We start from the raw sequence: 25,426 nt of genomic DNA, 5'->3' as shown, positions 1-25,426 counted from the left end.
CCTTGCTGACTCATAAGGTGTAGTGGCCCTTTCAATGGATTCATTTTACAGTTGATGTCCCTTGATGGGACATCAAGCAGGACTAGTGCTGATGCCAATCTGTCTGGGGGTGTCACCCAGGAACACAGCACAAGTTTGGAAATACAGATATACTATACATATCTATAATTCACAATACAAAGGTAATACAAACATATAAACAAGATTATCATACTTGGCAAATAACATTTTCACAGATACTTCACATTGCATATCTGGTCAGATTTCTTGCAGTTTTATAATACTGGTATTCATAATATCATAAAGTGTCTCCCATAGTCCATACAGCATCACAAGCAGTATTGCCAACCTCAAGTTTTCAAAAACCATAAGCCAGGCCTCCAAAAATCATGATATTTGGGGGGTTCATTATATTTACCTTCTGGTTTCCAAGACTTTGGGTTACTCATAGGCACCGACTCCATGGGAGAAAAATTAACAGGTACTTAGCACCCACCCTTAGCTAAGTTCCCACCTCTCCCCAGACCCCCCAGTGCCTCTCTCCCCCACCGGCGGCCCCGCTGATCACTCCTCTCCCTCCCTCTCTGCCAGCGCCTCCCGCTCGCCATGAACAAATGTTTCGTGGTGTGCATGTCAGCTCTGAGAGGGAGGGAGGGAGGGAGGGAGAGGAAGGAGCGGGGATGGGGCATGCTCAGGAGATGAGTCAGAAAGAGGTGGGGAAGAGGCGGGGTGGAGCAAGGGAGGGAAGAGGTGGGGTGGGGGCTTGGGGAAGGGGTGAAGTGGGGGATGGAACGGGAAGAGGTGAGGCAGGGGTGGGGTCTAGGGGGAAGGGCTGGAATGGGAACGGGGGTGGGAAGAGGCAAGGTGGGGGCTTGGGAGAAGGGGTGGAGTGTGGGCGGGGCCTGGGGCAGAGGGGATGGAGTCGAGCACCCCCAAGGTAGAGGGGAAGTCAGCGCCTATGGTTACTCTTGTTTCATGTTTTTCAGCTTTTCTCAACAGCCGTGAGAACTAGAAACTTCCTTTTCTTTTAAATGAAAGTGGAGATTTCCATGGAAACTCCTGATTCCAGGAGCTGGAGCTTTAAGAAAAACACCAAATATCATGACTCACGATAAAATTATGAGTTGGTGACTCTCTTGGGAACATTGGTGGAGGTGCATCAAGAGAAGATAATCCTTTTTCCCCAGTCCTCTTTCTCCCATTTGTCTCTGTAGATTTGTGAGTTCCCCATCCCATTCTCTGCCAGCTCTCTGTTTTTAATACACTTCCCCTCCAAGGTTGCAGTTGTGCTGTTCTCTTCCCCTAGATATTTATATGGGAAGGAAAATCCAGTGTCCACCCCTGCATCTTTCCCAGATCAACACACAATAGAAAGAAAAAGGATGGTACAGTGGTTAGGGCACTGACTAGATGGACACATATGAGACCTGGGCTCAGTTTGCTGCTCTGCCACAGAGTTCCTGCGTGACCTTGGGTAAGTCGCTTAGCCTCTCCATGCCTCCGTTTCCCCATGTGTACAATTTCCTACCTCACAGGGGTGTTGGGAGGATAAAGATCTTAAAAATCAGGAGGTGCTCAGCTACTACAGTTATGGGAGCCATACAAGTTCCTAAGACTAATACGGTCAGCTCGGTTTTCCTGCAACTTTGACTTTTATCACTTAAATCTTTAGTTTTGGAAAAGAAACTTCTCTTTTAACAGCGATTTGTTTGAGAATTGAGGCCCACTTCAGAAAAATGTGGCCACTTGCACCATGTCGGTCATCTCAAAAAAGATATATTGGAATTGGAAAAGGTAGAGAAAAGGGCAACAAAAATGATTAGGGGTTTGGTACAGCTTCCATATGAGGAGAAATTAATAAGACTGGAACTTTTCAGCTTGAAAAGAGATGACTAAGGAGGGATATGATTGAGGTCTATAAAATCATGACTGGTGTGGAGAAAGTAAATAAGGAAGCATTATTTACTCCTCATAACACACGAACTAGGGGTCACCAAATGAAAGTAATGGGCGGCAGGTTTAAAACAAACAAAAGGAAGTATCTCTTCACACAACGCACAGTCAACCTGTGGAACTCCTTGCCAGAGGATGTTGTGAAGGCTAAGACTATAACAGGGTTTAAAAAAGAACTAGATAAATTCATGGATAGGTCCATCAATGGCTATTAATCAGGATGGGCAGCGATGCAAAACCAGGCTCTGAATTGTCTCTAGCCTTTGTTTGCCAGAAGCTTAGAATGGGTGACAGGGGATGGGTCACTTGATGACTACCTGTTCTGTTCATTCCCTCTGAAGCACCTGGCATTGGCCACTGTTGGAAGACAGGACACTGGGCTAGATGGACTATTGGTCTGAACCAATATGGCCGTTCTTATGTTCTTTTGCACCTCTTCCCCAAAAAGGAGAATTCCCAGTCCAAAGACTTATGGATAGCCCCATGCTAGCGCTAGTAAAGTACATGTGAGCCTCCAATACATATCCAGAAAGTCCAGGAATTGTGGATTCTTAACAATTTGTCTTCCTGGCATCCTGCTGGAACTTTGAATTGTAAATCACCACCCTTGAGACCCCGGACTACAGGCATCATCTCTTTGGACACAAAGGAGTGGATGAGAAAAGCCCTTGGAGTCCAGAAAAGGCCCCCTTTAGTCAGTTTTATGTAATGGTGGAGACATTGCTACAGTCTTTCAGCTAGGGATCTGGAATTCATGCCTGATTCACCTCCTACTGATTCCTGGGCAATGGATGAGCTAAACGTGCACTAGATCTGCAGATCATGTTAGGCCAGGAGATGTTAGGAACCCCAGTAAAGATAGATAAAGGGAGTTAGTGAGGTTAGAAATATGAGCTGGAAGTAATTAAATGGGATCTGACCTTGAACAATGCAAGTGGATACATCTGGGGGGATAATTCCCCAAGCTGTGGCACCCAACTGGTGAATGGATTGCCTTGCTCCCATAATGCTCCTGTATTTTGCAGTAGACTTCATGGGTGCCAACTTTCCAATGTATCAGAGGATGCTTGACCCCCGGCTCTGTCCCAGGCCCTGCCCCCACTCCACCCCTTCCTCCAAGGCCCCACCCTGCCCTGCCTCTTCCCACCCCGCTCCACCCCTACCCCTCCTCTTCCTGCCCTATTCCGCCTCCTCCCCCCAGCACACCATGCCCTCGCTCCTCCCTCTCCCTCCCCCTCCCTCCCAAAGCTTCCCGCATGCCGCAAAATGGCTGATCGCAACGGGCGGGAGGCCCTGGGAGGGAGGGGGAGGCGCTGATCAGCGGGGCTTGCTGGCAGGTGGCAAACACTGGGGGGTCAAGGGGGAACTGACGGGGACTGCCGGTGGGTGCTCATCACCCACCCTTTTCCCCCTGTGGGTGCTCCAGCCTATGGCAGACTTGAATGTTTTAACTGGGTTCCTCTGAGTGTGCATTTCAAACAGCTCAGCTCTCCAAGGCTGCATGAGATTAGAATCTCTGCCAGGCTTTCAAAAGAGTCAGTCTCAGAAACTAGTCTAGCATCATTGTTTCCATGGGGAAGCAGTAATGCATGACACATAGTACAATGATGAGCACCCACATGCTCCCTTGTCTCTGACACTACTCTATTTCCAGGGAGGAGCTGAGGTACCAAGGCACAGAAAGCAGGCCGGGTCCTTGGACAGCTCTCAACCATCTAACACAGGGGTTCTAACCCCCCCTGTCCCAGGGAGTCGCTAGGTTATTACATGGGGGGGTCACAAGCTGTCAGCCTCCACCCCAAACCCCGCTTTGCCTTCAGCATTTATAATGGTGTTAAATATATAAAAAAGGGGGAGGGGGTCACACTCAGATGCTTGCTGTGTGAAACGGGTCACCAGTACAAAAATTTGTGAACCACTGACCTAACAGAATACGCCTAAAAGCTACAGGGATATGTCACCACTTCCTGGGAGGCACCTGAGGTGAGCGCCGCCTGGAACCCACACCCTAACCCTCCTCCCTGCCTAGGGCTGACCGGACTTTTAACGGCCCAGTCAGCAGTGCTGACCAGAGCCGCCAGGGTCCCTTTTCAAATGGATGTTCTAGTCAAAAAACGGACACCTGGCAACCCTACCCACCTATGCTGCAAGCAAAAAGGATGCTCAGAAGACTGAAGACTCCAACAGAGGAGATTGGCCCAGGTTTCAAGGGTGAAACCCGTGTACTATGAACTGCAGTATCCAGTGGGGTGAGAAAAACTGCTTAATCTAGATGTTGCCCAGTTTCATAGGGTTGAGAGTTTAGACTGTGTGCTTATATTTTCTTTTCTTTTGGTAACTAACTCTGACTTTTTGCCTATTACTTAAAAATCTATCTTTTGTAGTCAATAAACTTGTTTTACTGTTTATCTTTACCAGTGAGTTTGCCTGAAGTGTTTGGTAAATCTGCTCAGGTTAGCAAAGGCTGATGTATGTCCACTTTCCATTGATGAAGTGGTGAACCAATTAATAAACTTGCCTGCTCATGTTGAGCAGTGCAAGACAGTGTATTCCTGAGGTACAAGGCTGGGAGCTCGGGGGATTTGGCTCTGGTGCCTTTCTCTCTGTGATTCATCAGTTGCTCTGGGAGCATTCATGCAATATAGCTGGGTGTGGGGCTCCACATGCTGTTTTGCTGAGTGATAACAGTGCCTGGAGGGGTTTACTGCTTGTCACTAGCAAAGCATTGTGAGAGACAGCCCAGGCTGGAGAGTTAAGGGGGCACAGCGGTCCCACAGTCCCAGGCTGCACCCCATCACATATAAAAATCCCACTTGAGCAGACAACCTGTCTTGAATCAATTTACAGCCATAAAAGCATCATCCTCTACCACTTGAACTAAAGGGGTAAATCCATTAGCTGGCCATTATAGTAGACACTTATCCTTTTATGTGGACCAATCACTAGTGGGGGACATCCCCTCTCTCCCCCACACGTATAGCATGGGTTATATAAATGCCCAGGAGGGAGAGAAATTAGTCAGAGTGCCAAGTCAGGTGGTATGGACTGGGAGCAATCGCATGAAATTGAACAAGGGAAAATGTGAGCTGGAAGTCAGGAAACATTTCCCAGTGGTAAGATCTATTAACCTGTGGAATCATCTCGTAAATGAAAAGGTAGAAATCTCCATCACTTGAATCCTTTATAAAACAGAACTAGGCAAAATACTGGACTCTATACTGTAGGGAAGTACATGTTCGAATAGATCTTTCCAGCTTGATTGATGCTATGAAAGAGCCACCAGCCTGTCCAGTGCTTTTGCAAGTTTAGGATAAAACTCCTAGCCCCACTGAAGTCAATGGAGTTTTGTCACTGACTTCACTGGGGCCAGGATTTCACTCTTGAGGGTCCAATGATCCAACTCCCAGGGAAATCAATGGAAGTTTTCCTATTGACTTCAACAGAAGCAGGATTAGGTTCCAGCTAGCTAATGATTTTACATTAAGACAGAGCCAGGGAAGCCATACATTGGGAAGGGGAACAGCAGAGGCTAACAGTGAGAGTTTTCCTGGGAGCTGTCCGAGAGGAGGTACGCTAAGTGCTGCATTAGGGGGGCTGTGTTGGTGAGTATCTGAGTGTCTGCTGCTGGGACAGTTGGTCAGTTTGACCGTGTGCTTGATTGCTTGCTTGCTTTTTTGTTTGAAAAGTGTGAATTGGGAGTGCTTTGTTCCAGGTGGGCCTTGAGTGGGCCTGACTGGTATATAAGGGCAGTCAGCAGCGAACCAGCTGAGTGGTGAACAGCAGAGGCCAACAGCGGGAGTTTGCCTGGGAGTTCTCTGGGGAGAGCGCACTGAGGCTTTCATCTGCAGGTTTCTCTGAGTAGTTCCTGCAACAGCTGAGGAAGTTAAGAGGAGGGTGATATGGAAGGAGAGCGATCTGCTGTTGTAACCTGCACAGGTTGTGCCATGTTTGTCTTTCTTCCACAGGACAGAAGCAACTTTGTCTGTACAAAGTGCAAGCTGGTCTCCATATTGGAAGAGAAGGTTCGAGGGCTGGAGAAACGAGTATCGACTCTGCGTTGCATAAGGGAAAATGAAGATTTCCTGGACAGACGTCAGGAGATGCTTCTACGGCCACAATGTTCTGAAGATTCAGAGCAGGCGCAGCAGGGACAGAAGGATTGTGAAGAGGTTTGGCAGCATGTGACCTCTAGAAGGAGAAAGAGGAGCGTCCATGCACCAGCAATGGAGATACAGGTGAGCAATCGTTTCCATGTTCTCTCTACAGGTACTAATGCGGAGAGTGGACTAGATGACCCATCTGAGGGAAGGGAGCAGAAGGAGACTCCACCGATTGGAAGGCAAAAGATGCACTGTCCTAGGGATGGGGGTTCCACGACCACCACTCCCAAGAGGAGGAGGAGGGTGGTGGTGGTCGGGGACTCCCTCCTCAGGGGGACTGAGTCATCTATCTGCCGCCCCAACCGGGAAAACCGAGAGGTCTGCTGCTTGCCAGGAGCTAGGATACACGATGTGACGGAGAGACTGCCGAGACTCATCAAGCCCTCGGATCGCTACCCCTTCCTGCTTCTCCACGTGGGCACCAATGATACTGCCAAGAATGACCTTGAGCGGATCACTGCAGACTACGTGGCTCTGGGAAGAAGGATAAAGGAGTTTGAGGTGCAAGTGGTGTTCTCGTCCATCCTCCCTGTGCAAGGAAAAGGCCGGGGTAGAGACCATCGAATCGTGGAAGTCAACGAATGGCTACGCAGGTGGTGTCGGAGAGAAGGCTTTGGATTCTTCGACCATGGGATGGTGTTCCAAGAAGGAGGAGTGCTAGGCAGAGACGGGCTCCACCTAACGAAGAGAGGGAAGAGCATTTTCGCCAGCAGGAGGGCTTTAAACTAGGTTCACCAGGGGAAGGAGACCAAAGCCCTGAGGTAAGTGGGGAAATGGGATCCTGGGAGGAAGCACAAGCAGGAGAGCGCAAGAGGGGAGGACTCCTGTCTCATGCTGAGAAAGAGGGACGATCGATGAGTTATCTTAAGTGCCTATACACAAATGCAAGAAGCCTGGGAAACAAGCAGGAAGAACTGGAAGTCCTGGCACAGTCAGGGAACTATGATGCGATTGGAATAACAGAGACTTGGTGGGATAACTCACATGACTGGAGTACTGTCATGGATGGATATAAACTGCTCAGGAAGGACAGGCAGGGCAGAAAAGGTGGGGGAGTTGCATTGTATGTAAGAGAGGAGTATGACTGCTCAGAGCTCCGGTATGAAACTGCAGAAAAACCTGAGAGTCTCTGGATAAAGTTGAGAAGTGTGAGCAACAAGGGTGATGTCGTGGTTGGAGTCTGCCATAGACCACCAGACCAGGGGGATGAGGTGGACGAGGCTTTCTTCTGGCAACTAGCAGAAGTTGCTAGATCGCAGGCCCTGGTTCTCATGGGAGACTTTAACCACCCTGATATCTGCTGGGAGAGCAATACAGTGGTGCACAGACAATCCAGGAAGTTTTTGGAAAGTGTAGGGGACAATTTCCTGGTGCAAGTGCTGGAGGAACCAACTAGGGGCACAGCTTTTCTTGACCTGCTGCTCACAAACAGGGAAGAATTAGTAGGGGAAGCAAAAGTGGATGGGAACCTGGGAGGCAGTGACCATGAGATGGTCGAGTTCAGGATCCTGACAAAAGGAAGAAAGGAGAGCAGCAGAATACGGACTCTGGACTTCAGAAAAGCAGACTTTGACTCCCTCAGGGAACAGATGGGCAGGATCCCCTGGGAGAATAACATGAAGGGCAAAGGGGTCCAGGAGAGCTGGCTGTATTTTAAAGAATCCTTATTGCGGTTGCAGGAACAAACCATCCCGATGTGTAGAAAGAATAGTAAATATGGCAGGCGACTAGCTTGGCTAAACAGTGAAATCCTTGCTGATCTTAAACGCAAAAAAGAAGTGGAAGACTGGACAAATGACCAGGGAGGAGTATAAAAATATTGCTCAGGCATGCAGGAGTGAAATCAGGAAGGCCAAATCACACTTGGAGTTGCAGTTAGCAAGAGATGTTAAGAGTAACAAGAAGGGTTTCTTCAGGTATGTTAGCAACAAGAAGAAAATCAAGGAAAGTATGGGCCCCTTACTGAATGAGGGAGGCAACCTAGTGACCGAGGATGTGGAAAAAGCTAATGTACTCAATGATTTTTTTGCCTCTGTCTTCACGAACAAGGTCAGCTCCCAGATTGCTGCACTGGGCAGTACAGTATGGGGAGAAGATGACCAGCCCTCTGTGGAGAAAGAAGTGGTTCGGGACTATTTAGAAAAACTGGACGTGCACAAGTCCATGGGGCCGGATGCGCTGCATCCGAGGGTGCTAAAGGAGTTGGCGGGTGAGATTGCAGAGCCATTAGCCATTATTTTTGAAAACTCATTGCGATCGGGGGAGGTCCCGGATGACTGGAAAAAGGCTAATGTAGTGCCCATCTTTAAAAAAGGGAAGAAGGAGGATCCGGGGAACTACAGGCCAGTCAGCCTCACCTCAGTCCCTGGAAAAATCATGGAGCAGGTCCTCAAGGAATCAATTATGAAACATTTAGAGGAGAGGAAAGTGATCAGGAACAGTCAGCATGGGTTCACGAAGGGGAAGTCATGCCTGACTAACCTAATTGCCTTCTATGATGAGATAACTGGCTCTGTGGATGAGGGGAAAGCAGTGGATGTGTTTTTCCTTGACTTTAGCAAAGCTTTTGATACGGTCTCCCACAGTATTCTTGCCGCCAAGTTAAAGAAGTATGGGCTGGATGAATGGACTGTAAGGTGGATAGAAAGCTGGCTAGATCGTCGGGCTCAACGGGTAGTGATCAATGGCTCCATGTCTAGTTGGCAGCCGGTTTCAAGCGGAGTGCCCCAAGGGTCGGTCCTGGGGCCGGTTTTGTTTAATATCTTTAATGATCTGGAGGATGGTGTGGACTGCACTCTCAGCAAGTTTGCAGATGACACTAAACTAGGAGGCGTTGTAGATACACTAGAGGGTAGGGAATCGGATACAGAGGGACCTAGACAAATTAGAGGATTGGGCCAAAAGAAACCTGATGAGGTTCAACAAGGACAAGTGCAGAGTCCTGCACTTAGGACGGAAGAATCCCATGCACTGCTACAGACTACGGACCGAATGGCTAGATAGCAGTTCTGCAGAAAAGGACCTAGGGGTCACAGTGGACGAGAAGCTGGATATGAGTCAACAGTGTGCTCTTGTTGCCAAGAAGGCTAACGGCATTTTGGGCTGTATAAGTAGGGGCATTGCCAGCAGATCGAGGAACGTGATCGTTCCCCTTTATTCGACATTGGTGAGGCCTCATCTGGAATACTGTGTCCAGTTTTGGGCCCCACACTACAAGAAGGATGTGGAAAAATTGGAAAGAGTCCAACGGAGGGCAACAAAAATGATTAGGAGTCTGGAGCACATGACTTATGAGGAGAGGCTGAGGGAACTGGGATTGTTTAGTCTCCAGAAGAGAAGAATGAGGGGGGATTTGATAGCAGCCTTCAACTACTTGAAGGGGGGTTACAAAGAGGATGGAGCTCGGCCGTTCTCAGTGGTGGCAGATGACAGAACAAGGAGCAATGGTCTCAAGTTGCAGTAGGGGAGGTCTAGGTTGGATATTAGGAAAAACTATTTCACTAGGAGGGTGGTGAAACACTGGAATGCGTTACCTAGGGAGGTGGTGGAGTCTCCTTCCTTGGAGGTTTTTAAGGCCCGGCTTGACAAAGCCCTGGCTGGGATGATTTAGTTGGGAATTGGTCCTGCTTTGAGCAGGGGGTTGGACTAGATGACCTCTTGAGGTCCCTTCCAACCCTGATATTCTATGATTCTATAATTCTAAGGGATTCTAACTACCATACAGCTGTTGTCAGGCACAGCAACACAGGCAGTGCAGATGCCATTTTCTCTGTTAACTTGCAGCCTATACTTCATGTGGTCCAGAAACCTGCATTTTCCTGGCTGTGCTGAAATTGACTGACACCTCCGCCCATCAGGGCCGGCTCCAGGCACCAGCTTCTCAAGCATTCCGGAAAGGGGCGGCAGTTCCAGGTATTCGGCGGCAATTCGGTGGACAGTCCCTCACTCCGCCTGGGAGTGAAGGACCTCCCGCCGAATTGCTGCCGCAGATCGCGATCGCGGCTTTTTTTTAGATCGCGATCGTGGCTTTTTTTTTTTTTTTTGGTTTTGGCTGCTTGGGGCGGCCTTGCCGCCCATCCCTGGGTTGTTGGAGTGTAACTGACCATAGGAACTTTTTCAAACTGTCCAAAATTAGCCTTTGCCTTTTTTCAGGCTCCTTCCCCACCCCTTGCCACCTTCATCCTGTGCATGAGCAATAAACAGAACCAGCCTCCGGCACAGGCAAACATGAGTGACAGACAGCTGGGGCCTGTCCCCATCAGTCCTGTTCCAACTCAGCAACTCATAGAATCACACTCATTGTCTAATCCAGGAGTGGGACCCAACAAGAGAAAATTCACAGGGTTTATCACCACCCTTCCCTTCTTATGCTTGGAGACCCCACAAATCAGAAGACCCCTCCTGTCACTGAGACCACTGGGGACATGGCATAGTCAGTGCTGGGTGACATAAGGAGGATGCAAAAGTAACGGCAGGAGGTTACTGTAACCAGTGATCCTTCTTGGCTTGAGCAGGTACAGTACTGATTTGCACTAGTTGCTTTAAACAGCCCTCTCACAGGTTCTTAGTATACATAGGAGAGGGCTTCATAAAGGGAGTCATCATTGGCTAAGGAACAAATGCATCCAGCAAAGCCACACTGTTCTCTACAAAAACAACTTCCAAACAACTATAATGAGGAATGGCCTCTTGGTGAAGTGAAAAATGGGATAGGAATGAATAACACAGAAACCATCCTTGGCCAAGGGAATTGTTTGTGTTAACAAATCTAAAGCAGAGCTCATTTCTCTCCCAACAGGACTGCAGGTGGTTTCCTTCGCAAATTCCTAATTACTTTGGAGTACATCTACTTGGGCTCTCGTGTAAATAACATTCCTCCAGGAGTCCCAGTACAATTTATAAAAACAACGAGGAGTCCGGTGGCACCTTAAACACTAACAGATTTATTTGGGCATAAGCTTTTGTGGGTAAAAAACCCACTTCTTCAGATGCATGGCGTGAAAATTATGAAGAAGTGTGGGGTTTTACCCACGAAAACTTATGCCCAAATAAATCTGTTAGTCTTTAAGGTGCCACCGGACTCATTGTTTTTGTGGATACAGACTAACACGGCTACCCCTTTGATACTTAGTACAATTTATGGCTCTGAAGTTTCTCAATCCACTATCTAGACTTCACAGAGCATAACTTGATACACTTTAGTCACACTTACCATAATTGGGCTCAATACAGGAATAACTGGATGAAATTCTAGGGTCTATGATGCAGGAGGTCAGAGTAGATGGTTTAATGGTCCTTTCTGGCCTTAAAATCTGTGAAACTGAACACTGAATAAATAAAAACGATTACCATTAATATTACCCAGTGTTGTTTTGTTATTCACCAACAACTTAATTACCCAGAAATTGCTATCTCTTGGTTCACTGATTATGTCTTTACCCAGATCCTATTGGGATTTTGTCTATTCAAGGTCTATTTTTTCAAGACCTTAATCTAAAACCTTTAGCCACATATTCTTTACAAAATAGAAAGAATAGCTGAAGTCAAGTTATTTCTATCCTAACCTTCGGCACTGGGAAGATTTCTCTGCAATGCATGTCAGATTCTGTTTGCATCTTGGATAGCCTAGGGGCTTATTTCAAAAATGCCTCTTGTCCCTGTGCCTAAATCAGATATCTTCCTGCAAAAAGGACTTGACTTTAGTAGGAAAATGGACAATAAAATCCAGTGGTTACTCAAGATGTTTCATTGTAAAAGGCTTTTCAAGCGGAGGTGAAATAGATGAATCCAGTTGCCTTTGTTTGCTGAAGCATGGTGCAGAGGGTGGAACAGGGGACTGGGAATCAGATCTGGGTTTTATTCTTGGTTTTACCAGAGGCTTCCTGTGTGAACTTGGCAGGTTACTTAACCACACTCTGCATCAGTTTTCCCATCTGTAAAACATGGAGAAGGAAGTGGCCCCTTGATTTTTGAGCAAGGTGGACTGGTGACAGCATATTCCCCAGTACTCTGCACTGGCAGCCAGTCAACTCCCAGGTGCTACTCAACCTGCATCTACAAAGCCCTGTGGGACCTAGAGCTCAGCTACCTCAGGATCACCTCTGTCATCATGTCACCTGACTCAAGCTAATTGTCCCGTGGGTGAGATCCAAGTTCCTGTTGACTTGCAATTTGCTCCTGTCTGAAATACATCTTAGCCTGAGCCTGGCCACACTGAGAAATGCTGTGGGATCCTTCCCTTTGCCCAGGTTTTTCACTAACTGATGGCTCCATCCTTAGCAGTTAGTCCACCAGCAAGGTTTTCCTCATCACTACCATCTCAGATCACGACGTAGAGGATTTGGGGATATTGCCTTTTATCTACGCTAGAGGCTCCCAAATTGTGAGTCAAGGCCTGTAGCAATCACTGCAGCTGCCTTTACATTCCAAGGATTAAGCTGCATACAAGTGTGTGTGAGGGGCAGCTGTGAAGGTCTGCCAGCTCGCTGTTCAGAAGGGGGATAGGCTGCTCCAAAATTTGAGCCCCTCCTACATTGGCAGGGAAATGACAGTAGATGGCACTATTAGCTCTCCTGATCCCTGATCCCCATCTCCTCTCACTAGGGTGAGAACAGGAAGGCCAGCAGTGGCAACTGCCATGTTTGCAGGCACCTGGGCCACACTAAGTTGAGCGCCTCCACTGACTCTCCTGGTCTTAGAGCAGTGGGTGACCTCTGGGGTTCCCAGGTTGATGGCCCCTGCTGGCTACCTCCTCCGACATGCTTGACCCACCCATCCCTGTTGCTTCCTTCATGTTTCCTCTCAGTTTACCCATTTATTGATGGCTCTCTCCATTCTGTCTGAGTGATGGTCTGGGCCATTGACATCTCTTGAACAAAGTCACTTCCAGAGGGGTCCTGCAGACAGAAATCCCTAGGAACAGCCAAGCTAAGAAGGGAGCGTAGGTTGAAGTTTGCTTGTTACTTGGTTAAAAGCAAATGCTAGGAAGAAGGTAATTTGAACTATAGTCTGTGAAGTATCAGGGGGTAGCTGTGTTAGTCTGTATCTACAAAAACAACAAGGAGTCTGGTGGCACCTTAAAGATTAACAGATTTATTTGGGCATAAGTTTTCGTGAGTAAAAACCTCACTTCTTCGGATGCATCCGAAGAAGTGAGGTTTTTACTCACGAAAGCTTATGCCCAAATAAATCTGTTAGTCTTTAAGGTGCCACCAGACTCCTTGTTGTTTTTATAGTCTGTGAGTGTGCTGTCAGGAGCAGAGGGGGAACACCAGTTACTTTCAGTAAAGTAGAGAGATGATGCACCCAGTCTGATTAATTCTATAGAAATGCCATGCACATGCTGGCAAAATGCAGTAGCCATGAAGAAAAATCAGTATACCCCTCTCTTCTAACCTCCCTCTGTCCCACTCCTCCTTATAATAGCATGACATCTCCAGAGGATTAATTACTGGTTACACCTCAGTCCTGTGCTCTTCCCAGGCATTAACCCTTTGTTCTGCCTGTTGTTGCTTCAAGTGGCACTATGAACTTGAAATCTAGTCAAAAATGAATTAAGAAGTGCCCTGACTCCCCCGCCAATCATTGTGGCATTATGGATATATTTTCCTGCCATTTAAAATGCTTTCCTCTCCTCTGTTGTTGTGGGAAGGACCCATCCAAACATCAGAGGAAACTAAGGCTATGTTTACACTATGGACCATACAGCAGCACGGCTGTCCTGCTGCAGCTTCACTGCTGCAAGGTCTCCTGTGTAGCCGCTCTATGCCGACCGGAGGGAGCTCTCCCACCTGCATAATTAAACCACCCCCAACAAGTGGCAGTAGCTATGTTGGCGGAAAAGCATCTCCCACTGACATAGCGCTGTCCACACTAGCGCTTTTGTCAATGAAACTTATGTTGGTCAGGATGTGTTTTTTCACCAACAAAGTTGAGTGTGTGCCTCTAACTACTACCTTACACGTGTTTCAGTAATGCGATTTAGAAGAATCAATATGTCAAAATGCATGGGTAAGAGGGACTATATTTTAAGATGTATTTACACAATCATTTGCACATACAGACCCCAAATTCCTTATGATGTAGTGTGATATAAAGATTTTATCAGCTACTGTTTAGGAGGGGCACATTGCATACAAAGTCATGAGAGTTATGAAAGTCATCCCAAGAAAATGCCAGATGAACCTTTATTCCATGCCATAGCATCATACATATTGTCCCTGTCATGTATACCACAGAAAGAACTCTTTGAGAGGTTCAAAGATGTTGTTGAAATTCTTTTATCCATTTGCCTGAGAAACCGGGTTCCTTAGTTACTTTGAGTCCAACTGTACGGGGTTGAGAGAGAGGAATAAAAATCCTCTAAAAATGATTTTTGCAGGTTGAGGTGGTGAAGTTAGAGGGTGGAAGAGGGTGGGGTATTTCCCAGGGAATGCCTTGCTGCTAAATGATGAACTAGCACTTGACTGAGCCCTCAAGGGTTAACACGTTGTTGTTAATGTAGCCTCTCACACAAGGCAGCATGAACACGAGGGAGGGGAGACAGCATAGCAGACAGAGACAGACACACACCTTGTGTGTGGGAGAGAGAGAGAGAGAGAGAGATGCACACTGCCCCTTTAAGTAAGCTGACCCACTCTTAAGTGCATTGTCTTTTTAAGTGGATCAGGAAGTTGAGACAGCAGCTGCTGCCCCAAGCTCTCTCTGTCTCTATCCGTCATGTCCCCTCCCTGCTCTATATGGAGAAGGGGTAAGTGGAGTGCAGGAGCAGGGGAGAGGGGGACACCCTGACATTATACCCCTCCCTTCTCCCCCTGCACAGCAAGCAGGAGTCTCTGAGAACAGCTCCAAGGCAGAGGGTAGGAGCAGCACATGGCAGTAGGGGGAGGGACAGCTGAACTGCCGATTGATAACCTGCTGGGTGGTTGCAGCACAGGGAACTTAGGGAAGCGGGGCACTGATAGGGGGCTGCTGGACCACCCTGGTTACAAGCCCCCACCAACTAGCTGCAACGGGCTGCTCTTCCTGCAAGCAGTGGACAAAGCAGGTGGCTGCCAAATGACGTTAGAAGGGAGCATTGCACAACTTTAAACGAGCATGTTCCCTAATTGATCAGCAACGTAACAACGAAACAACGTTAACTGGGACAACTTTAAGTGAGGCGTTACTATAGTAGAAAATGCCTTGCCCCATTTTCCAGATAGGAAAATTAGGTCACCAAGAGGTTACGTAACTTGCCCAAGGTCACAAGATAAGTCAGTGACAGAGCTGGGAACAGACTCCAGGGGCCCTTCAGGTTACAATTCCAACTGACTTCCAGGAAGAAGAGGCGTAACTCCCAGTCTCTCCCCCCATCCTGGCCCACCCACACACTACCTACCATCTAGTAGTCGTAATAAAATAATACCACCATACAGTGCTATGCCAGTTTACTTGACAAAGCTAAGTATAGGACCACATGATTCATGGTTATGGGGAGCAGCTCTCTCTCTCCTGCTCCCTCTCCCCGTCCCTCCATGCAGCAGTGGTGAATACTCTCAGTCTGGAAATTGCTTTAACAGTCTGTTCCTTGGAAGCCCCAAGGTAGTGGTCCCAGGGCCGGCACCAGGCACCAGCATTCCAAGCAGGTGCTTGGGGTGGCAATCTGCAAGGAGCGGCAGTCCGTGTGTTTTTGCACCCCAAGCAGTGTGCCAAATTGCCGCCGTGGACGGCGGGGGCAGTCCATGTGCCATTAGGGCAGCATGTGTGTTTCCGTGGCCACAGCAATTCGGCGGCAGCTTCTATGTTCAGCTGCCCGCGATGGCAATTCAGTGGCTTCTGTCTTCTGGCTGAAGACAGAAGCTGCCACTGAATTGCTGCCACTGCAGAAACGCATGTGCTGCTCTAATGGCACACGGACTGCCCCCACCATCCGCGGCGGCAATTCGGGGCGCTGCTTGGGGCGGAAAAAACAGTAGAGCCAGCCCTGAGTGGTCCCCAACCTTTCCGTGTGGCGGGCGCCGGACGACTAGCCGCCGAGGAGCGTAGCTGCCGGACAAGCAGCTGCCGAAAAGTAGCATCATCAAGAGGCATTGCCGCCGAAATGCCGCCGACAATCAGCAGCATTTCGGCGGCGACGCTTCTTGACATTGCCGCTTCTCGGTGGCATTTCAGCAGCTGCTTGTCCGGTAGCCAGTAGGTAGGGGCACATAGATGCCTCGGCGGGCGCCATGGCGCCCACAGGCACCACGTTGGGGACCCCTGCCCCAAAACATCCAAAGAATCATAAAGCCTAGTTCAGTACTAAATTACATTCAGTTAAAAGCAGGTGCCAGGAAGCTGTCTGTCATTCCACAACAGGGGAGAAAACCTCCATTCCCAAGGGCCAAAGCCTGAAAAATAAATATTCTAAATCAAGACTCTAGCACAAAGGAGGAACATGTGAAATTGATTCAGCCACATTGGAGGAGTATGCAGTAAGGCTCTGAGTTGATGGTTTAAATCATTTCCATAGCAGGTATTATCGTGGATCCCAATACCACTGACTTCATCCTGCCACTTGCATAGGGGGGTCGTGGTTTTAGTAATTCATTGTATTGAAGACAGAACTGTAAAGGATGCAAATAATTCTTTAGCCTGCAAAAAACTAACATGGAATGGTAGAATGTAACATTGTAACGAGGCTAGTTAGCACACCACTGGCCTCTACTGGACAGAGTCAGAATCGCGCAACTATGTGCCATAAGTAGGGTTGCCAACTTTCTAATCGCACAAAACTGAACACCTTAGCCCCACCCCTTCCCCAAGGCCACTCCCCCTTCCCCGATCCTTCCCCGAGACCCTGCCCCTCACTCATTACATTCCCCCTCCCTCGGTGGCTCGCTCTCCCCCACTCTCACTCACTTTCATGGGCTGAGGCAGGGGGTTGGTATGCAGTAGGGGATGAGGGCTCTAACTGGGGATGTGGGTTCTGGGGTGGGGCCAGAATTGAGGGTTCAGGGTGTGGGAGAGAGCTCCAGGCTGGAGCAGGGGGTTGGGGCCAGAGATGAGGGGTTTGGGATGCAGGAGGGGGCTCCAGGCTTGGGGGTGGGGCAGAGGGGTTCATGGTGTGGGAGGGGGCACCGGGCTGGGGCAGACGGGTTGGGTACGGGGGGGGGTGAGGGCTCCATCTGGGGGTGTAGGCTCTGGAGTTGGGCAGCGGATGAGAGGTTTGGGGTGCAGAAGGGGGATCCGGGTTGGGGGGGGCAGGGGTTGGGGCACGGGCTTACCTCTGGCGGCTCCCAGTCAGCAGTGCAGTGGGGCTAAGGCAGGCTTCCTGCCTGTCCTGGATCCGTGCTTCACCCTGGAAGCATCCAACAGGTCCAGCTCCTAGGTGGATGCATGGCAGGTGGCTCTGCGCACTGCTCTCACCCTCAGGCACTGTCCCAGCAGCTCCCATTGGCCACAGTTCCTGGCCAATGGGAGTGCAGAGCCAGTGTTCGGGGCAGGGGCAGCGTGCAGAGTCCCGTGGCCCTCCCACCTAGGAGATGGACCTGCTGGCCGCTTCCGGGGCGTAAGACGCTTGCCAGGACAGGTAGGAACTGGCCTGCCTTAGACCTGCAGCACCACTGACTGGACTTTGAATGGCCCGGTCGGCAGTGCTGACCGGAGCTACCAGGGTTCCTTTTCGACCGGGTGTTCCAGTTGAAAACCGGACACCTGGTCACCCTAGCCATAGGTCCTATACTGCCAACTTCAAGAAGTCCTCCCCCCCCCCCCCCCCGCCACCACTTTCCTTTGAGGCAAGAAGGGAGATGTAGCTTTGTATTCCTGGCCCCTCCTGATGAAGGAAGCTTAACCTGCAAAAGCCAAAGATCATTTTATATAGCACTTTTCAGGTATGTGTGACACAGGAATTACTCAGAAGAGAGACAACTGACAGATATGCACACTTTCCTCTGAAGCATCTGGTATTGGCCACTGTCAGATACAGGATACTGAATAGATGGACCGTGGATCTGATCCATTATGGCAATTCCTATGTTCCTTATGTATTTCCTCAGCACACGTGGATACCTGTACTTTGTACCAGTAGACTGAAGTTGTGCTTAGATACCTGTGGCTTCTCTAGCAGGGCAAAAATACAAACCCTTCCACACCTACTGTCCCCAATGATTACAGGTTGGTTTATGGTGCATCTTATTGCACACTGAGGACTGAGATATCTACCTCGAATTTATCTTCACTAGGAAGTGTACTCACCAAACTAACGCTTTATTCGGATACAAACCACCATCAAAATAAAAGTGCATTAAACATTATAGATAATGTGTGTGACGGGTTTGGTCAAGAATTCTCCTTGGAACTGTCACCTGATGTGCTGAAATTACCTCTGAGCCCGTTTTCCCTGCCAGCTTGGGACTCCAGAACCAGAACCTTGTTGAGCCAGACACATTAGCCTGCTGCAACACACACCCAGGTCTGGTCCACACCCCCAAAGCTGCAGACTTTAACCAAAAACAACTCAGCAGGTCACCTCTCCAGCACCCAGAAACCCAGTAGCCAATGGGATCCAAACCCCAAATAAATCCATTTTACTCTGTATAAAGCTTATGCAGGGTAAACTCATAAACTGTCCGCCTTCTATAACACTGATAGAGAGATATGCAAAGCTGTTTGCTCCCCCAGGTATTAATCACTTACTCTGGGTTTATTAATAAACCCAAAGTGATTTTATTAAGTAAAAAAGTAGGATTTAAGTGGTTTCAAGTAATAACAGACAGAACAAAGTAAGTCACCAAGCAAAATAAAGCAAACACACGCAAGTCTAAGCCTAATACATTAAGAAACTTATTACAGGTAATGCCTCACCCTTAGATATGTTCCAATAAGCGTCTTTCATAGACTAGACTCCTTCCTAGTCTGGGCCCAATCCTTTCCCCTGATACAGTCCTTGCTAGTTCTAGCAGACATTTCAGGTGGTAAGCAGGGGTTTTCTCATGACTGGCCACGCCTTTTGTCCTATTCCACCCCATTTTTTAGCTTTGGCACAAGGTGGGAATCTTTTGTCTCTCTGGGTCCCCACCCTTCCTTTGAAATGGAAAAGTACCAGATTTAAGATGGATTCCAGTATCATGTGACATGGTCACATGTCCTGTGAGACTCCAGACTTCATTCTTCCTGGGCTGGCCCACACATACACAGGAAGGTTTGCAAGTAAACAGATCCATTTACAGTTCATTGATTCTGAAGCACCCTTAATGGCTTCCACTTAATATGTTTACATCAGTAATACAAGTTTATACCTTATTCTCTGTGATATTCTATACCTTGGGGGAGCGTACTGTAACCCCCATATTCATATAATCATGATCTTACATATAAAGCATGCCTTGTAAGGTATCAGGGGAAAGGTTATGATTTGCTGAAAGTCATTTATCTAGACATCTATGTATATCATTAATGCATATGAAGTTATGAGAATTGTGTAATATGGTTGTCACTAAAATATGATGTGCGTTGGGGGAATCAGCCAGATATTAGCTCTCCAGAGGCAATAGCAAAGAAAGTAGTCAACACCCGGGTGGGGTGTCAATCAACCCATCAATAGCCATTGTCCAGCAAGGGAACTACAATGTGATGACTCAACTGCATGAGGCCACACCAGGGGAATTGCTCAACCTTGCTTGGAGAGACTATGGCCTGGTCTTCACTAAGCCCCCACTTCGGACTAAGGTACGTTAATAACGTAGCTGAATTCGAAGTACCTTAGTCCGAACTTACCGCGGGTCCAGGGAGGCTCCCCCATCGATGCTGCGTACTCCTCTCGCCGAGCTGGAGTACCGGCGTCGACGGCGAGCACTTCCGGGATCGATCCCAGAATATCGATTGCCTGCCGCCGGACCCTATGCTCACCTGACTCTGATGGGGTGGAGGGGCAAAGCCATGAGGAAAGAAAGAACATGATAAAAGGGAGAGACATTTGCCATGCTGCCTGTCTCTCTTCCACCTACATCTACAGACACCACCACCACCAAGCGACTGCAGTGCTGATCAAAGGGGAGAACCTGGATGAAGAGCAGCCAGTCTGTGGTGAGAAGCATCTAAGTTTGTAAGGACATTGAAAGTGTTAAGGTCAGCTTAGAATGCATTTTGCTTGTATTTCATTTGACCAAATCTGACTTGTTATGCTTTGACTTATAATCACTTAAAATCTATCTTTATAGTAAATAAATCTGTTTGTTTATTCTACATGAAGCAGTGCATTTGGTTTGAAGTGTGACAGAGACTCCGCTTGGGATAACAAACCTGGTACATATCAATTTCTTTGTTAAATTGACGAACTTATATAAGCTTGCAGCATCCAGCGGACATTACTGCACACTGCAAGACGGAGGTTCCTGGGGTTGTGTCTGGGATCGGAGATATTGGCTAAAGTAGCTGGGAGCAGCTTACATGCCAGAGGCTATGTGTGAACAGCCCAGGAGTGGGGGTTCTCACAGCAGAGCGGGGTAAGGCTGGCTCACAGAGTTAAGGATTGGAGTGGCCTAGCAGATCACTGGTCCAGATAACACCAGAGGGGAATGTCACATTCTCCTAATTCCAGACATAGAAATAATACATGCAAACAAATAGGATGATCACACTCAGCAGATTATAAGCTTTGTAATGATACCTCACAAGAGACCTTTTGCATAAAGTATATTCTAGTTACATCATATTCACATTCATAAGCATATTTTCATAAAGTATATGGAGTGCAACATCACGATGTGCAACAATATTTCCAAATCACAGTCAGGAGAGGTCACATTTGAAGTTATGCTCTACCCTAAGCTTTTGTTGGATGAATACTAATAATTAGCCTAACAGCTTGACTAAATTGAGATATCAAGTATCCAGGACTAAATTTTGCTCAGCGCCATGCCTTTGATTTAAGGTTTCTAATTTGGGCCACTCGAAAAGAGAGCAAATGTTTTGTCTTCAGTATCATTTGAATGTGTCAAAGGGGTTACATTTTATCCAGTCTGCCCTGGATTTTGGAGAATCTGTGATTAAAAGGAAAAAAGACTACACATCTGGCAAGCATGACGAGAAGCACAAGTGCCGAAAACAAAACAGCTGAGAGTAATAATGATATATTGGTGGAATGAGGATAATCTTGGGTTATCTTCTTGGAGTAGCTGTTTCTGGAACCCATCAGAGGAGAGGCAATTCTTGATTTAGTCCAAAGTGGAGCACAGGATCTGGTCCGAGAGGTGAATATAGCTAGATCGCTTGGTAATAGTGACCATAATATAATTAAATTTAATATCCCTGTGACAGGAAAAACATCACAGTGGCCCAACACTGTAGCATTTAATTTCAGAAAGGGGAACTACACAAAAATGAGGAGGTTAGTTAAACAAAAATTAAAGGATACAGTGCCAAAAGTGAAATCTCTGCAAGCTGCATGGAAACTTTTTAAAGATACCATAATAGAGGCTCAACTTAAATGTATTCCCCAAATTAAAAAACATAGTACGAGAACCAAAAAGGAGCCACCGTGGCTAAACAACAAAGTAAAAGAAGCAGTGAGATGCAAAAAGGCATCCTTTAAAAAGTGGAAGTTAAATCCTAGTGAGGAAAATAGAAAGGAGCATAAACTCTGGCAAATGAAGTGTAAACATATAATTAGGAAGGCCAAAAAAGAATTTGAGGAACAGTTAGCCAAAGACTCAAAAAGTAATAGCAAACATTTTTTTAAGTACATCAGAAGCAGGAAGCCTGCTAAACAATCAGTGGGGCCACTGGATGATCAAGGTGCTAAAGGAGCACTCAAGGACGATAAGGCCATTGCGGAGAAACTAAATGAATTCTTTGCATCAGTCTTCACGGTTGAGGGTGTGAGGGAGATTCCCAAACCTGAGCCATTCTTTTTAGGTGACAGATCTGAGGAACTGTCCCAGATTGAGGTATCATTAAAGGAGATATTGGAACAAATTGATAAATTAAACAGCAATAAGTCACCAGGAGCAGATGGTATTCACCCAAGAGTTCTGAAGGAACTCAAATGTGAAATTGCAGAACTACTAACTGTAGTCTGTAACCTATCATTTAAATCAGCTTCTGTACCAAATGACTGGAGGATAGGCAATGTGATGCCAATTTTTAAAGAGGGCTCCAGAGGTGATCCTGGCAATTACAGGTCTGTAAGCCTGACTTCAGTACCGGGCAAACTGTTTGAAATGATAATAAAGAACAATGTTGTCAGACATATAGATTAACATAATTTGTTGAGGAAGAGTCAACATGGTTTTAGTAAAGGGAAATCATGCCTCACCAATCTACTAGAATTCTTTGAGAGGGTCAACAAGCATGTGGACCAAGGGGATCCAGTGGATATAGTGTATACTTAGATTTTCAGAAAGCCTTTGACAAGGTCCCTCACCAAAGGCTCTTATGCAAAGTAAGCTGCCACAGGATGAGAGGGAAGGTGCTCTCATGGATTGGTAACTGGTTAAAAGATAGGAAACAAAGGGTAGGTATAAATGGTCAGTTTTCAGAATTGAGAGAGGTAAATAGTGGTGTCCAGGGCCGGCTCCAACTTTTTTGCCGCCCCAAGCGGCGAAGCAGGGGAAAAAAAAAAAAAAAAGATAAAGCCTCGATCGGCAGCACTTCGGCGGCTACTCTACCGCGCCGCTTCATTCTTCGACTGCAATTCGGCTGCAGATGATACAAAATTACTAAAGATAGTTAAGAACCAGGCAGACTGCGAACAGCTACAAAAAGATGTCTCAAAACTGGGTGACTGGGCAACAAAATGGCAGATGAAATTTAATGTTGATAAATGCAAAGTAATGCACATTGGAAAGCATAATCCCAACTATACATATAAAATGATGGGGTCTAAATTAGCTGTTATGACTCAAGAAAGAGATCTTGGAGTCATTGTAGATAGTTCTCTGAAAACACCCACTCAATGTGCAGCGGCAGTCAAAAAAGCAAACAGAAAGTTGGGAATAATTAAGAAAGGGATAGATAATAGGACAGAAAATATCATGTTGCCTCTATATAAATTCATGGTATGCTCACATCTTGAATACTGTGTGCAGATGTGGTCGCCCCATCTCAAAAAAAATATATTGGAATTGGAAAAGGTACAGAGAAGGGCAACAAAAATGATTAGCGGTATGGAGCGGCTTCCGTATGAGGAGAGATTAATAAGACTGGGACTTTCAGCTTGGAAAAGAAATGGCTAAGGGGAGATATGATTGAGGTCTATAAAATCATGACTGGTGTAGAGAAAGTAGATAAGGAAGTGTTGTTTACTACTTCTCATAACACAAGAACTAAGGGGTCACCAAATGAAATTAATAGGCAGCAGGTTTAAAACAAATAAAAGGAAGTATTTCTTCACACAACACACAGTCAACCCGTGGAACTCCTTGCCGCAGGATTTTGTGATGTCCAAGACCATAACAGGGTTCAAAAAAGAACTAGATAAATTCATGGAGGATAGGTCCATCAATGAGTATTAGCCAGGATGGGCAGGAATGGTGTCTCTAGCCTCTGTTTACCAGAAGCTGGGAATGAGCAACAGGGGATGGATCACTTGATGATGATCTGTTCTGTTCATTCCCTCTGGGGCACCTGGCACTGGCCACTGTCGGAAGACAGGATATTGGGCTAGATGGACCTTTGGTCTGATCCAGTAGGGCGATTCTTATGTTCTTATCTATGAATATAGTACTTTTCATCAATCTCAAAGCACTTCAGGCTTTTTAGTGTGTTTATCCTTACAACACCCTTGTGTTTTATACCCATTTTACAAATGGGTAACTAAGGCAGAGAGAAGCTAAGTGACTTGCCTAAGCTCATACAGGGAGTTTACAGCAAAGCAAGGATTATGAATCCAGATCTCACAAATCCTAAGCTACCACTCTAGCCACTAAACCATCCTTCCATGTTTGTGAAAGCCTCCTAGGCACTTAGAGGAGTACACCTTTAGTCTATACCCGTGGTTTTCAAATTGGGGTATGTATACCCTAGGTGTATGCAAGCTTTTGTCACGGGGTACATGAGAAAAATCATGTAATGGCAGAAAATGCAATGTTAGACCTTTTTTTCCCTATTTTCATAGGTATATTATGATCCTATCTCAGATGGGGGTTCGTGGTAGACTACATTATTTGGAAAGGTCTAAAAAGGCCTAAAAAGTTTGAACCCCCCTGGACTAGACAAATATTTCTTATCTCCAGAACCCTGATGTGAGGCTTTCATTTCCAAGAAAGCCTACAAACCTTGAAAAAGTCTAGAAAACAAGATGAACATCTCAGTCCACCATCTGAGACTATTACTGTTGATGGCAAGGGAAGTAAGAGAGGCATTCCCAGAATGACCTGAGACACTTATATAAGCAGTATCAAGAAGAGGTGGTAGCTTTATCATCAGTCTCATGAAGACCACAGCCACAACCTGTTAAGGAACCTATATGATGGCACAAAGTTTGGACACTTTTGGAGTCTCGGGGCTCCAGTGAGTTCCCTTTCTTTGTACGAAAGGATGACCATGTTTTTGTTTATTCAAATATTCTGGGACAAGATTTATGTGCACACTTACTGTGGACCAAAGTCGAGATACAGATCCGAATGCATGAATGATCTGGTGTCAGGACAGAAAGTCAGGACACCAGGGTTCTCCGCCTAAAGGAAAGCAAGGATGGATACTTGAGGCTAGCTGTAGTGAAACAATAGGTCAGGAATTTCTCCCATGAGAAAAGATGATATAATGCCTCTGTCACCTTATAGCTAGCAATTTTCATGTGCTGTGGTTGAGGACTAGCACTACACACCAACAACTTCGAGCAATTAACGTTCTTAATCTCAAATTTACAAGTAAAGTGCTATCCTATTGGCCGTTGTTACTATCTGAGCACTCTGGTTCAAGCAAGTTTAAAGCAATATGAGCACACTTCATCTGAGCTAGGGGCAGACTTCCGGTCTCTACCAAATAGTAGCAGCTGAGGAAACCAGAAGTGTCTTGTCCCCGAGCACACGCCTCCTCTTTCATCACCGGAAATGGGTATCCCGCTCAGTCCCTGGAAGATTGGCTCGCTTCCGGCTCTAGGTTTCCCCTTTCATTGGCTGGTTCCACAGGGCTGGACTGGGAGTGTTGCCCTGGGTAGCGCATGGCGCGGCAGTGATTATTAAGTCAGCGTGCCAACACTGTGGCTCTGCGACAGATAAATGTTGTGTTCGTGAGCAGCCAGCATCACCAAGATGCTGGTGGGGGGAAAATGTGCGGGGACTGGACTGTGAGGGCAGCTGTTCTGCCCCACCCCTTATCCAAGGCCCCACCCCCACTCGCTCCATTCC

The sequence above is a fragment of the Malaclemys terrapin genome, chromosome 8, assembly GCF_027887155.1.
Source record: "Malaclemys terrapin pileata isolate rMalTer1 chromosome 8, rMalTer1.hap1, whole genome shotgun sequence".
NCBI lineage: Eukaryota > Metazoa > Chordata > Testudines > Emydidae > Malaclemys > Malaclemys terrapin.
The sequence above is the reverse complement of the archived record's forward strand: the minus strand, read 5'-3'. Positions refer to the sequence as shown.